Here is a 15,444-nt window from a genome sequence, read left to right on the forward strand (position 1 = left end):
TTCTATTAGAAGTGTGATCTGAGTTTACTAGGTCGAGGGAAATGTGTCAGACCTATTATCCGTGGTGACTGTATGCTACAGATGCAGCACACAGAGATGAATACACTAGAGTGTTCCTTCAACACGCTCTGCTGTACTTAGTGAAAGGCCACTTCTCAGGCTATAGTCTCCAGCATCCTCTGAGTGCCCTTAAGTGACCCACCTACTGGAGTGAAAGGCCTTTTCTCAGGCTATAGGCTCCAGCATTCTCTCAGCGCCCTCAAGTGACCCACCTTCAGTTGTACAAAATATTCCTGCAGTGTGTAAGTGCACTGAGAAACAGTGAGAAGCAGTGTGGTCACCTCATAAGACCTTACAGAAAAAAACACACACCCACACACACAAGCAGAAAGGCTGGATGACGTTGCTCATCGCATGCTGTTCTCATGCTGCTCAATGCCCATTCATATCTACGGGACTGTGTTGTAAGAGACTGTACTAGCACACTTCCCTTTAAATCTAGCTGGTAGTTTGAGTGGGGTGGTACTGAGGCACCAAAAGTAGGTCAGTAAATGGGATCTAGTCTGTGTTTAAAGGCTGCCATCTAGTGGTTACTGTTAGCATTGATTTGAGTGCTAAATTCCAGTATTTAATGTTGTTGAATTTTCATAACTGAGGTCACACTTCATATCTGCTGACTGAGGACTTCATTTTTAGCTGAATAAATGTCATTGTATTGTTGTATTTACCATAGCACGTAGCTAACATGCTCGCTTCAAGAACAGCTGAATCAGTGTGTTATTATTATTATTATTATTATTATTATTATTATGTTTGAATGATTACTAATTAATAATAAATAAATTAGTTTTTCTCTATTAATATTGCTCTTTTTCCCTAAAAATTTATTCATGTCTAGTCTAGCATAAGGCTTTGCACAGCTAACCCTGGCCCTAGAGACCTGGAGTCAAGCACAGTTTGGAGATTTCCTTCCTATACATGTGTCTTAGGCTTGTTAATTTAGTAGTTGGCTAAATCAGATACGTCTGGACAGGGAAATCACCAATCTGACACCAGTTCTGGACCACCTAGACCCAGTATAGACACAGCTGAGAGCAGGAATGCCTGTTTGCAGAGGATCTGTGAAGTGTGTGAACCTTTATCAACCTCATCATGAACCACTCTTGAGTGTCCCTTCTGTCTTACTCATTTTCCTCTGTATTGCACTGTGTATTTCATTTTGCCACACACTCCTGCTTGAACATTTCCCCAGTGCTTGTTTCTTTTTATATGCTGTCTGTTCTTTCATTGTGAGCAGCTTAAAGACTGTCGGAGTAAAGTCAAGAGAGCTCACTTTGTTGCCACAGAGACCAAAAGCCTTGAGAATATATATCACTAACCTCCGCCACGAGGGCCTTTGTTAATGTTGAGAGGTTTGCTTTTTGTCACTGATCTCAGACAGGTTTTGCAGTTTTTGGCTTCAACAACGCTCTCATGGATTTGAGTGCTACACGCTGGTGATGAATAAGCAGTTAATGAAGTTTGGAACTGGAGCTTAATGATGTTTTGGCATTAGCAGCATCACTGCAATTACTACAAGAACCTCATTCACTCCTTACAATACAGTGTTGCTCTCCAGGTGCCGTAAATGGCTATCCTAGAAGAGCTCACTGTCTGTCAAGTGCCCTGTTCAGCAAGTACAGTGGACGATGAGGGTCAGTGTAAAGACAGCTGTGACACTCAGTGGGGTCTCATTCCCAGGGGGCATGGTGATGATTTACAGGGTTGGTGTGACCTGCAGAAGGCCTACTCTCTGATTTCACACATCTAAATCAAAACACTGTGAGCTACAGATGCAACTTAACCCATGGGTAGTCTTAACAGTCTGTATACTGCCCTTGTCCTAAAGGTCAAAAATGACCCAAAGACAATGTGTGTAGCCTGGTGGTGCACAGCTTTTAGGAAATATTAACAAAGGTGATGTTTTACTTATTCAGAGCTTTCTTCGCTGTTGAACATAGTTATTTTTATTATTATTATTATTATTTATCTCCTTTTTGAAATTATGTAAAAACACATAATGCTTCCATTTGACTGTTGAATATTAGCAGGCCTGTAATTCTAGATCCTAATATTGCATATAATCACAGACAACCCAGGATATATGATGGCATTCATCTATTTAATGCTTCTAGTATCCTTTGCAGTTCTTTAAAATTTTAAAAAGAGACTGGATGCCAGTTTAATTGTTCCAGAAGTGTCTTCATATGGTTGTATGGTTTCTTTACCATCACCACATATTGCTGGTTTAAATATCCAGAACCTCACATGTGTTTAGTCTGTATTAGTTTGTCAAGCACAGGCCTAAGAGTCTCCCCTGATAAGCAGCTGCTGACTCCTCTAAACAAACACATACATTGAGTCTATTTCCAGTGCTGGGGTATTTCCTCTCTCTGTCTGTTTCTCCCTCATTCCAGACGACCTTCCAGCAATGCCATAGATGGCTATGAGCTCTGGAATCATGGCCTGCTTTTGATAATCCAGTCACATTTACACCAGAATTCATGAGACAGGAGAATGTGGAGAGAGCTCTTGGGATGGGGAATAAGATATTGCCTTTCTTTTTTTCCTTTCCTACTACCCAGAGTGTTCTCGATAAACATTTGCTGTTCTTTATAATATTCTATGCATTTGATCATTCCCCTTCTAGACATATCAGTACAAGATGAACCAGTTGGAAGCTGTAGTCTGATTCGTGAGATTTCTTATCTGTCTGACTATCTGTGTTAATTATTTCCTGGAACTTGGCTTAAAATAACTCATATTCAAATAGTGTAATAATTTATAATTAAAACATTAAAAGTCATTCAATTAGAAATGTTGATAACAAGGATATACAGCATACCATCTTTTGTGCATAAGAACACTTTGTACCTCATTTTGTTTACGTTTTATATTTGTATATATATTTTTACATCACCTTACATGTCTCATAAATTCCATATCATTTTAAATCATGTTTATTATTTATTCATATAAACACAGCTGTAGTAGCTAACATAGCTAAATCACAATCAAGTAGCCTATGCAAAAGGCTGGGCACTGTACAGACTCAGGACCTATAGTAACACCTCTTATGAACACTTTTTATAGTGAGCTAGGGGTCTTTCAGGTAGCAACACAACCCCAAAGCATGACAGATCCACCCGCATGCTTCACAGTTGGCAAGGTGCTCTTTTCATTTACCTTTACTGACAGACTTCTGTGTTGATACCATCCGTCCACAGAGCTCCTCTGGCCTGTCTAGATGCTCTGTAGCATGCTTTAAAAGTTGAGTTTTGTTGATTATGTTTGTGCAAACAACTCTACACAAAGAAATGGTACACCACCACACCTTGACTCAGCCTTCCTGCAGGTTCCTGGCAGTCATATGGGGGTTTCGATCGACCTGTTCCACCAACCCTGCTGTCTAAGTATAATCTTGCTCTTCCAGATCTTATCTTGACCTCCACAGTTCTACTGAACTGCCTTTGCTTAATAACATTCCACTGTGTAGAAACTGCAATCTGAAACGCTTCTAAAACGTCTTCTGTAGCCTTCCTCTTGATGAGGAGCCATCAGCACAAGGTTTGAAGAGTCAGACAATTTAGAAAGCTTAGAAATTTGATTCTGCCGACAGTTTCTTTTTACAGTTGGTGACATGTCTCAGGCCTGATCTGTTCTGAGACCTTGCCAATAAAAAATGAGATGATTGATGAGCTACAGAGGCAGTGTTTATCGTTTCTAAAAACAACAACAACAACAAAAAGTGTCATTTGGCCAAGGATGGCCAATCTGTCACATATAACTGTATGTACACATAGGCTAATTATAGGTGGGACAACAGCTGTGCTCTTAATCCCTTACTAGACAGGATGACCCCATCAGTCACACATCGGAACTGTTTATGTTTTTTTTTTTTATAACCTCTTCTGCTGTCTACCATTAATAGCAACACGTGAGCTATTTTTCGTTGGACATACATAGCGTATATTTATCAGCTCTTAAACCACTTGCTAAGAAAAGCATTGGTCCATAAATCCAGCTTATCAAACGAATTGGGAACCTGTGTAGTCAACACTGTTCATTTATCTCCTTTACCTGCTTTCAACTTCACATCCAGAGTAATCTCCACACTTTTGTGTATCTTCTCTACATATCTTTTTTTAGATCCACAGGTCTCTCCAGATAACATGTCCATGTGGGGCCTGTATGGAAAGCCCAACAGGAAACCAGAAAGTTCTATCCAAATTTTAAGCGGCTCGCCAATTCTAGGATGAAACCTCAGGCTGCTGGAGGAATCTACGCTTTTGCTTTTCCCCTCGACCATTATTCTGTTTGTCCTTCATCACCTCACAGAGATTTTCCACATCTTATGGAAACAGTCCATTACTTAAAGCTCCCAGTCCTGCAGTTTTAGAACCAAACATACCAGATGTGGTGTGGCAGTGAAGACACCAAAGCTATCAAATAACACCAAAATGTGATACACAAATCCAGCCATTCTTATATTTTGGATTTTTGACAGAGCACAGCTACCAAGCAGCTTCATGAGGAGCCTCCAATGATGCTGAGAAAGTCAGGAACCAAAACTGGGCCTGACCCTAATCCGAACCTTAACCTCAGCCCAAAACCTAATCCTAACCTTCATCCTGCCCTTATTTCTAATCTTAACCTCATCCAAAACCTAATCCTAACCTTCATCCTGCCCTTAGTTCTAATCTTGACCTCATCCAAAACCTAATCCTAACCTTCATCCTGCCCTTATTTCTAATCTTAACCTCATCCAAAACCTAATCCTAACCTTCATCCTGCCCTTAGTTCTAATCTTGACCTCATCCAAAACCTAATCCTAACCTTCATCCTGCCCTTAGTTCTAATCTTGACCTCATCCAAAACCTAATCCTAACCTGCATCCGGGTCTCTTAAACTCCAGTTCCAGGCTGGGGTCAGCTGCAGGTCTATAACAGCTGGTTTGAGGATGTTTAGATGATCTATATTAGACCTGTTAGATGATCAGATGTTTAGATGACCTTGGCCTCTCCAAATAAAGTGAAAACAGCTGAATTCAGTAGAATTTGGTCTTCTTCAAAAGTCTCTTGGTGATCTTCTGAATGTTCAGATGCTGCTTCATGACTGATATGTTGTTGATCAGTTACTGACAATCTGTAAACCAAGTGCAGAACTGTCGATATTTGCAGTGTCATTCTCTTCACTCTCTTGCTGCAGGTATTTATGGCTCCATGTCTGAACCATAGTAGAATAGCAGCTGCATGATATGCAGCCCTGTCTGAGAATACAAACTGTCCCTGATATTTCCAGGTCGGCATGCTGAGTGCGGCTGTGTGGTCTGATCCTGCTCCCTGACGCCTGGCGGTGCGGCCTGTGAAATACCACACTCAGGACACACACAAAGGTGTGAGTTTACCTCAGGACAAAGTAGGATAGATAACTCGCTCTGTGCTCTCTCTCTCTCTCTCTCTCTCTCTATCTCTCTCTCTGTGTATTAGTGTTCATTAGTTTAAAGGGGTATGAAGCTCCCAGAGGGCTAAACAAGGCCACTGCAGTAAAATCACGTTTTATGAGTTACTGAACGTAACAGTAATGAAGAGAAGCTTGAATTTCATATAAAACACTTTTCATATAAATCAACATGCAATAAGCTTTTCACTGTGCTTTAAACTCCTCAGAGTGTGAATTTATAGAAGATAAAGTGTGCAGGGTCACACTTTATCCACATGAGGGCACACTTAGGTATGTACTTTGTTCAGGACAGTTTCAAGCCTGTACTGTCACTCAACCTACATTAGTTAGAGTGCAGATTAATTAAGATGATTGATGTCTTTGATATTTTTGCATTTCTAAAATGGAAATTCTGAACAATAGTTATTCATAGATCATTAATTGCGCACACATATTTTGTTGGTACAAAACCTAAATAATTAAGACCAAAATTTGTAGTTGATGGGAATATCTATTTTATCACTCATTGTAATAAAGTTAGTGTATTTACACCCTTTTAGGTAATTACAGCTCAAACAAGTCACATCTTCAATATTTTAGGCTAGAGTTCATACTATCAAAATTAGACACTGTAGTATTTTACAGTCACCATCAATCAAAGTCCAGATCAATATGTGGAAATTGTGCAATTTACTACCATTTTAACTGGGCTTCTCTGTTCTGCTTCAACTGTTGCTTATCCTCCATCACTTCAGTTAAATATGCTAAAGAATGCATTTATAAATTGCTTTAGATTTACACATGCTTATTTTTCCCTTGGTGAACAGTTAATGGAAAACAAGACTAGCTGACTTACGGCACTGCAACAGATAGGAGCCTCATAGCACAGACATATAGACAAAAGTATTGGGACACACCTCTTAATCACTGAATCACAGTCCCCATTGCCACAGGTGTGTAAAATCAAGCACCCAGCCATGCAGCCTGTCTTTACACACATTAGTGAAAGACTGGGTGGTTCTAAAGAGCTCACTGAATTCCAGCGTGGTTCTGTAATAGGATGTCACCACAGCATCCAAGTTAGTTGGTGAAATTTCTTCCCTCCTAGATATTCCACCATCATCTGTAAGAGGTATTATTAGGAGCATAGTGCCTAAAAGTCGCCAACGCTCTGCTGACTCAATACCTGCAGAGTTCCAGAGCTGCAAAGGGGGACCAGCTCCATATTAATGCCTATGGATTTAGAATGGAATGTCATCAAAGCTTCTGTAGGTGTATTGTGTGGGTGTCCCAATACTTTTGTCCATACAGTGTAGCTATTAACACTGTTAAAAGCACATTTATTATATTTATTAGTTATTTTTGTTACTACTTCCTCTTAACAGATTTCCAGTGTCCTCTCTGTGTCCTCTTGATGGCCCATCAGCACAATGTGCTGCTCCCAAGCTGAAGAGATTGTAGCAGGGTTTGGTTGCAAGGTTAGCTTTTAGCCTAGCATCCACCTAGCACCCACTTGCTTTACCAGCTTTCACCATGCTGTGCAGTGTTCCCCAGGCCTTTTCTGGTTGGGCCTTCTCCAGGCAGCACAGCGTTAGCTTTTATCCTTTTTAGTCTGCCTTCCATATTGTCCCAAAGTAGCGGTTGCTTTTAGCTTTGAAAGGCTTTCGCTAGTGCATTTTGTGAATGTACTTTTTGGAGGCGTAAATTTAATGAGCCAAGACTGTTGCTGGAATTTACTGGATTTGGAACTGACCCGTTTTTCTAGCCCTGTTTTGATTATGCAGGATTTTATTTCAGTGTAGACAAATCAGTGTCTATACTTTCATGTACCAAACTCTCAAATTCAACTGTTCATTTTTATGGCTGAAATAAAAATATGGGTGTATAATAATGGTGTGACCACATGAAAAGCATATCATATGGACAGATATATTATTAACTGTTGCTTTAATTAATGTTTCATGTTAAACTGACATCAAATAGACATTTTTAAGAACTGCCCAGGGACTACACATGGAGATTAGCCTTATTGGCTAACTCTGGCTCATTTACAGCAATTTGTCTGTTGATTGATGAGCACTGTCCCTGTCAAATAAACAACTGAAATAATAATGTAGCATCAGGGTGGAAATACATTTTCACAATGGCTTTAAATGTAAGTGTCTGCATCTTTTGTGCTTTGTGTATTTTAGCACAGCTCTTTAGCACAAGTTACACATGTGAAGACTTGGAATGCCACCCTGCTGCTGGAGTTCAGTCCCAACCCAAACCTAACACACCTGAACAAGCAGATCAGCATCTTCGTTAGCATGTGACTATTCGAGAGCTGGAGGTCTGGAACTGAACCCTGCAGGGTGGCGGGACTCAGGCAGTAGAGAATGTTAATGAATGCTAATGAATCTTAAGGGAATGTTAAAGGCTCACTGGAGGCCTTCATGTTGCGCAAGTAGAACCTTTTGAAAAATGGCACTCTCCACATAACCACAATGCCAGTGTTTTTATTCTAGTCTGTGACGTTTGTGAAACAACCACTTCCTGAAGTCTCAGGTAACAAGATATTACAGCAGGGCTACAGGCAGTGCAATGGAAACCATGTAATTCATGCAAATCTTCTATGTACATATGATTTCCCTACCTGGGGGATAAAGACAAGAAGAACATACTTTCAGGAACATCACTGAGAAAGACAGATATTTATTGTATAAACAAATGATTATTCAGCATTGGCCCTACTGTTTTCACAACACAGATGTGTGACTGTATGTTCACACCCCTCTTGTTGTACTTCCGACACTCGTGGCAAAGCATTCAAATGAATTTGACCAGCTGAAAACCTACTCTGGGTGTTGCCCCGAGTGTGGAGTTAAAAGGGAACATCCATGTGACTCTGTGCTGTAAATCAGTTTAACGCTGAAAAGCTGCAGATCATCTCAATTTTGTGTGTTTGTTAAATACTGCCTTTCTTGTGCAACTACAGCTGCAATTGAAATTATTCAATCCTTTGACAATTGTTAGCAAAATGTACGCACTTTTAGCTGTTTGCGGTAAACCAATAACACCAGACCAACTTAAATAGCTCAACACAACTACAATAACATATGCTTTCTCTAAATCTAACACAAAATGTAACTTTTAATGAGGACTGCAGTCTCAGAATTACTTCAACCCTTCATGACAAGCATTTTTAGTACTTAGTAGAGCACCCTTTTACTGTTATGACCTGCTGCAAACATTTGTGCATAGCCATACACCAGTTTCTGCCAGCATTTCTAAGGAATATCAGCGCATTCTTCATGAGCAGTCCAGTTCCAGTTCACTAATATTCTTGGGTTTGCATGCTGCAACCACCTTCTTTAAAACCCACCAACAATTTTCAATGGGGTTCAAGTGAGGCAACTGTGACAATCACTCCAGAATCTTCCAGGGCTTCTTCTGAAACCATGCCTTGGTGGACTTTGAGGTATGCTTTGGATACAATCGTCCTGTTGGAAGGTCTAATGATGTCCAAGCTTGAGGTTCCACTCAGAAGGCATGACGTTTTCTCTTAGGATTTCCTGATACTAGATTGAATTCATCTTGCCCTCCACGTGCTGCAGGTTTACAGAGCCAGAGGAAGAAAGCTGGCCCAGAGCATCACCGAGCCACACCATGCTTTACTGCAGAGAGGAGACATATTGCTTGGCCGTAGGCCAGAACAGAATCCCAAAACTTCTGTGGCTTATTTGTATGGTTTTGAGCTGATTGGAGCAGACTTTGTGCTTTTAGCTCATAAAAAGCAACAAAAGTCATAATGGTTTAATGAAAGCTTACAAGACAACAAGGATTTGGGCTTTTAAATGGCACAATATGATGTGCTGTGCTTAATGTAATTGTGTAACTGTGCTTAATATGACAGGAACATTTTCAAAATAGTTAAGCATACTCCAGGGGCCTCAAGTTAAGCAGTGGGTTGAGGTTTAGTCTTTACTTACTTAGAGCAAAGCTAGCTTCACAACTCAGGAAACGCACAGCGGCCCACAGTCTCATCTCCCATCTACCTCCACCTCCCATAAGACAGGGTCCCACGAATAAATAAGCTTGTGATGCTTTGTCACTCCCATTCAAAAGTCAAGGAAAAGGCATGGTCGGGCCACGGTAGACCAAATATCCTGGCTGAGCACCTAAGGCTGTAGTCATCCATTTAACCAAATAAACCTGTAACAATGTAGATCAGACCTGAGGATTTCTACCCAAATAAACAATCTTTACAACAGTCCGATTCAAAGTGCTCTCTCGTTTATTCAGAGACGCACAAAGGCAACCAAGAGTCGTGACTTTTTCTAAATTTGTCGAGTCGATTTAGCCAAGGAAGACTTGCCTTTGTTTCTGGAACTGTTATTCTTTACTTTTTCTTATGCTCTCCAAAATATACACTGATCACAGCCAAGTCCCATTATAGTAAGCACATACTTTGTGACAAGTGTTTTCTATCACTTGCATGTGATAAAGCTTCAAAAGATTTCCGTGGCTTTACAGTAACTGCTCTGATTCACTTCAAGGCTGCGGAGAGCCGAAAGGTTATAATTATAGTAGCAAACAAGTGAAATTCATTATCAACGGGTATCAGGATGAGGCGGTTGGTGTAGTGTATTGAATAACAACACTGCTTTCCCCATGGCAGACTAGGAATGGATTGGCCAGGCAAGCTCACCACGCTACACCAACGAGAGTTCATGGGAAGGAGTCGTAATTCTAAATTCACCTAACACAGCGTAGTTGCAATGGGTTGCTCAGTAGTTGCTAAGTGGTTGCTATGTATCCTAGGAGGTTGCTATGGTGTTACATTTTCATCTACATTTATTGCATTTAACAGACACTCTTATAATAATCATTCCCTCAGAATATCCAACGGTAGGCCAGAGCCTGACTGATTCAGCACTGACCACTCCAAGAACCCAGTGACCATCATCTGAATACAGTCTCTGTGAGATCTAGTGTGAATGGCCTCTATAAAAGCTGTCTAACTGCTCAAGCAGCACTTTGACTGGATAATAGCTCTGTTGGTGCCAACTTGCCAAACCCCCTGTGTGTGTGTGTGTGTGTTTGAAAGAGAGAAAGAGAGAGAAAGAGTATAATGGTAGCTTCAAACACAAATTTTAATACTAAATAAACATTATTTATTTATTTATAGGAAAGTGGACATTTTTTCTTCTGTATGTACAGGCCTTCTTCTACAAGAGGTGCATTCGCCTGACACTCACTTCTAATTACTATCTGTCTAATTAGTGCTTACATATATAATTAGTGTCATATATTAATAATTATAATTAGTATCATATGTAAATATTAGTGTTCAATTCAGTTGAGGCTCCTAAGACCACTAGGTACTCATCGCTTTTGACCAAGAGTGCACATCAAGCTGACCATAATGATTTGGCCCTTGTTAAAGTTGCTCTGGTCTTCACACCTGTCCGTTTATTCAACATCCAGACTGACTATGACAGAACCGACTGTCACGTCTAACGTACGCTATATGTCCAAATGTTTCTGGACACCCTTTCTAATCAATACATTCAGCTACTTTAAGTTCCCTTGTAGTTCCCTAGTCCCTCTACAGAAGTAGTGCCAATAAAATAGGACTCTCTGGAGCAGATAAACATTAACCTATTGGCTCCATGCCTACTGCCAGGTTTGGACTATGATGGATGCTGCTCCATCCAATACTTTTAGGACTTTTAGGTCAGGGATGAGGTGGGGTGGTCAAAATCCAATTCTGACCTCACTTATGCTCTTGTCACTGAATGCAGTCAAATTGTCATAGCAATGCTCTAGAATCTAATGGAAAGGAAGCCCTACCTGGACACTAGAGACAGTTACTTGAACAGAAGCAGGATTAACTTTTACTGGAATACTGGAATGAATAATGAATGAGCAGGTGTCCCAATATTTTTGTCTATATAGTATGGCAGTCTGGCTATCAGGGACATTTCATTATGGGTGATAACGCTACTTTTATGTGCTGTTATTTTGATGACATACACCCCACAAAGACATTCTGAAACAACCGCTAGCATGTGATTCTTCCCTTCACAGAATATATATTTTCCTTTTAAAGGGATGCACAAATGTACCCTTTGCATGGCAGTTTGTGCAACTTTTGCATGGGACATTGCCAGGAGGCATTAAGCATGTCATGATGACTCGGCCCTCCACAAGCTTTAAAGGGAATGTATTCCACATTTATCTTGCACTTATTTTTCCCCTGAGGTCCTCTTATAACATTTATGTGGCTTGGTGTTTTCAGGAGTCATTTTTAAATGACCAACCTCTCTTTTTCCTTTAACTTTACCAGGTCATTCTTGTTACTGTACCTTTAAAGCAACATTATGAAGCCATCTTACCTTAACAGCTTCAAAAATAATATTGATGCTCAACTGCCTTTAATAGGGAGAGTTATGTCTCTGTCATCGCAGGAAGAGTTGTGTGTTACTGTGTGTTGGACTCGCCGTATACCTCGTAATGTTTGTGTAACCAAAGAATAATCTGGTTGCTATGTGGTTGCTAGGTGGTTGCTTTAGTATCATGTGGTTGCTGTTGTGTTTGCTAGATGGGTGCTATCAGAGACGTTATAAATGAGGACATTGACCACTGGTTAAAATATAAATAGGAGTTCTCAAAACACTAGTGGTTTTACGGATGAACATTCGCCTTTCAACCAAATGTGGCAATCAGCTTGAGCGGCGGAACCACTTCTCGTTGTGGAGATCTGAGCAAGAGCATTAGTCAGATCCAGCAAGGAATGTTTTTTGTGCTTTTTTGAGCCAAACGCTACAAACTATTCATGAGGATTCTTTCCGAATTTAGCAGTGATTTAAAAATGGCTTTGTAGTCTCTCCTATAACATAGAGATAAAGGCCTGGTCTCGTATGACTGGAAGTAATTGCAACAGCAGCGTTGCACTTGCCAACTTGCCTATTAGGACTTAGTGCTATAGTACTGTTATTGTCAGAGTCTACAATCAAGAATATTTCCATAACCAGACCAAAACACACAACAATGATTTTACATCAAATTCAAATTATAATGAAATTTGAATACAATCCTCTTCTACAGAACCGTGACCTTGATTTAAAATAATTTCATAGCTGTTTCAATGAGCTACAGGGGTAATAATTAAACATTAAACTTATAGGAGCTTCCAAAACCCCATGGGAGGGTTAAATGCTTTCGTTAGCAGATAATTATACCGTTGTTTTCCATCACATTTGCTAAAGAGGCATAGATAGAGACCGCTGCCACTGATTTAAGAGAAAAGTTTACATCTGCATCATGTGTGATTTTTCACCCCTATTTTGAGTTTGACTTTTGGTTTTTGTTTCATTTTATCTAGTCTCATGAGTTGTCATAGTCCACTTTTACTTCTTCTTTTAGGGATTAGGATTGTGAGGACAGTGAATGTCAGTAAAGTGACACTTTTGTCCCGAGCGTGTGACCGAGATCACCTCATCTCAGACCAGCGTTAAACTCAGTATTCATTGGTTCAGCTGCTAAATCAAATAGAGCTGGGGTGCTGATTTTGTGTCTGGGTGGCTTTTCTGATGATGTAGCTTTTCTCAGCACTGGAGTGTCAGTGCATTCTGGGAAAAGCTGAGGGCAGCGAGGGGCCAGAGCCTGACTGATTCAGCACTGACCACTCCAAGAACCCAGTGACCATCATCTGAATACAGTCTCTGTGAGATCTAGTGTGAATGGCCTCTATAAAAGCTGTTCAAGCAGCACTTTGACTGGATAATAGCTCTGTTGGTGCCAACTTGCCAAACCCCCTGTGTGTGTGTGTGTGTGTGTGTGTGTGTGTGTGTTTGAAAGAGAGAAAGAGAGAGAAAGAGTATAATGGTAGCTTCAAACACAAATTTTAATACTAAATAAACATTATTTATTTATTTATAGGAAAGTGGACATTTTTTCTTCTGTATGTACAGGCCTTCTTCTACAAGAGGTGCATTCCCCTGACACTCACTTCTAATTACTATCTGTCTAATTAGTGCTTACATATATAATTAGTGTCATAAATTAATAATTATAATTAGTATCATATGTAAATATTAGTGCTCAATTCAGTTGAGGCTCCTAAGACCACTAGGTACTCATCGCTTTTGACCAAGAGTGCACATCAAGCTGACCATAATGATTTGGCCCTTGTTGCTCTGGTCTTCACACCTGTCCGTTTATTCAACATCCAGACTGACTATGACAGAACCGACTGTCACCGTCTAACGTACGCTATATGTCCAAATGTTTCTGGACATCCTTTCTAATCAATACATTCAGCTACTTTAAGTTCCCTTGTAGTTCCCTAGTCCCTGTACAGAAGTAGTGCCAATAAAATAGGACTCTCTGGAGCAGATAAACATTAACCTATTGGCTCCATGCCTACTGCCAGGTTTGGACTATGATGGATGCTGCTCCATCCAATACTTTTAGGACTTTTAGGTCAGGGATGAGGTGGGGTGGTCAAAATCCATCATTCTGACCTCACTTATGCTCTTGTCACTGAATGCAGTCAAATTGTCACAGCAATGCTCCAGAATCTAATGGAAAGGAAGCCCTACCTGGACACTAGAGACAGTTACTTGAACAGAAGCAGGATTATCTCTTACTGGAATACTGGAATGAATAATGAATGAGCAGGTGTCCCAATATTTTTGTCTATATAGTATGGCAGTCTGGCTATCAGGGACATTTCATTATGGGTGATAACGCTACTTTTATGTGCTGTTATTTTGATGACATACACCCCACACAGACATTCTGAAACAACCGCTAGCATGTGATTCTTCCCTTCACAGAATATATATTTTTTTCTTTTTAAAGGGATGCACAAATGTACCCTTTGCATGGCAGTTTGTGCAACTTTTGCATGGGACATTGCCAGGGGGCATTAAGCATGTCATGATGACTTGGCCCTCCACAAGCTTTAAAGGGAATGTATTCCACATTTATCTTGCACTTATTTTTCCCCTGAGGTCCTCTTATGACATTTATGTGGCTTGGTGTTTTCAGGAGTCATTTTTAAATGACCAACCTCTCTTTTTCCTTTAACTTTACCAGGTCATTCTTGTTACTGTACCTTTAAAGCAACATTATGAAGCCATTTTACCTTAAAAGCTTCAAAAATAATATTGATGCTCAACTGCCTTTAATAGGGAGAGTTATGTCTCTGTCATCGCAGGAAGAGTTGTGTGTTACTGTGTGTTGGACTCGCCATATACCTCGTAATGCCCCTTTGCTGTTAGCTAAGAGCTAAAGTGTCTGTCCGTCATAGGAAATATAGCTACATTGCTGTCATTGGCAATGTAGGGTTTGGGGCCGTGCACCTTTTCAAATGTGAACAGTGAAGGAAGGGGGGTGATTCTCATCTCATCAAGTCATTTTTGCAAAAAACAGTGTCCTCAAATGAGGCCAAAGGGTCAAAGTTTTACAAAATTAAGCATCATAGTGCCGAGAAGCAGAAATTGAGGACACAGGGTTTCAAGAGGTTAATGGAGTGTTTTTTGCAGAATACCTTCCAAATATGGACTGCATGGACTGGAGAGTCAAAATTTTTGACTGATGAGTTTTCTATGATATGAGCTCTTTCACCGGCAGAAAAAAAACATTTACCCTACATTTACCATATTCGATTCCATCCTTAGTCTCTTGGTCTCAGGTACAAGACTGCCCTGCCTCATGTTTCTTCTATGAGCTTCTCTGTACTAAGCCACCTCCTACACTCCTACAACAACGCTGGCCAGTCTGTGTTCCTTCTTTTTCCATTATATCTGAACCTTTCAAATAATTTCAGAACAGTCCTCTAAAAACCTGTTGAACACTGCCACTGCTGTTGTGGATGACATCACAGCACACTGAGGATAACGTAACACCAACGATAGAAGATAGAAAAAATATGAGGAGATGGAAAAAAAAGAGTCCAACCACATTCATGCG

Source organism: Salminus brasiliensis, chromosome 7 (assembly GCF_030463535.1).
Source record: "Salminus brasiliensis chromosome 7, fSalBra1.hap2, whole genome shotgun sequence".
In the NCBI taxonomy this organism is placed as follows: domain Eukaryota; kingdom Metazoa; phylum Chordata; class Actinopteri; order Characiformes; family Bryconidae; genus Salminus; species Salminus brasiliensis.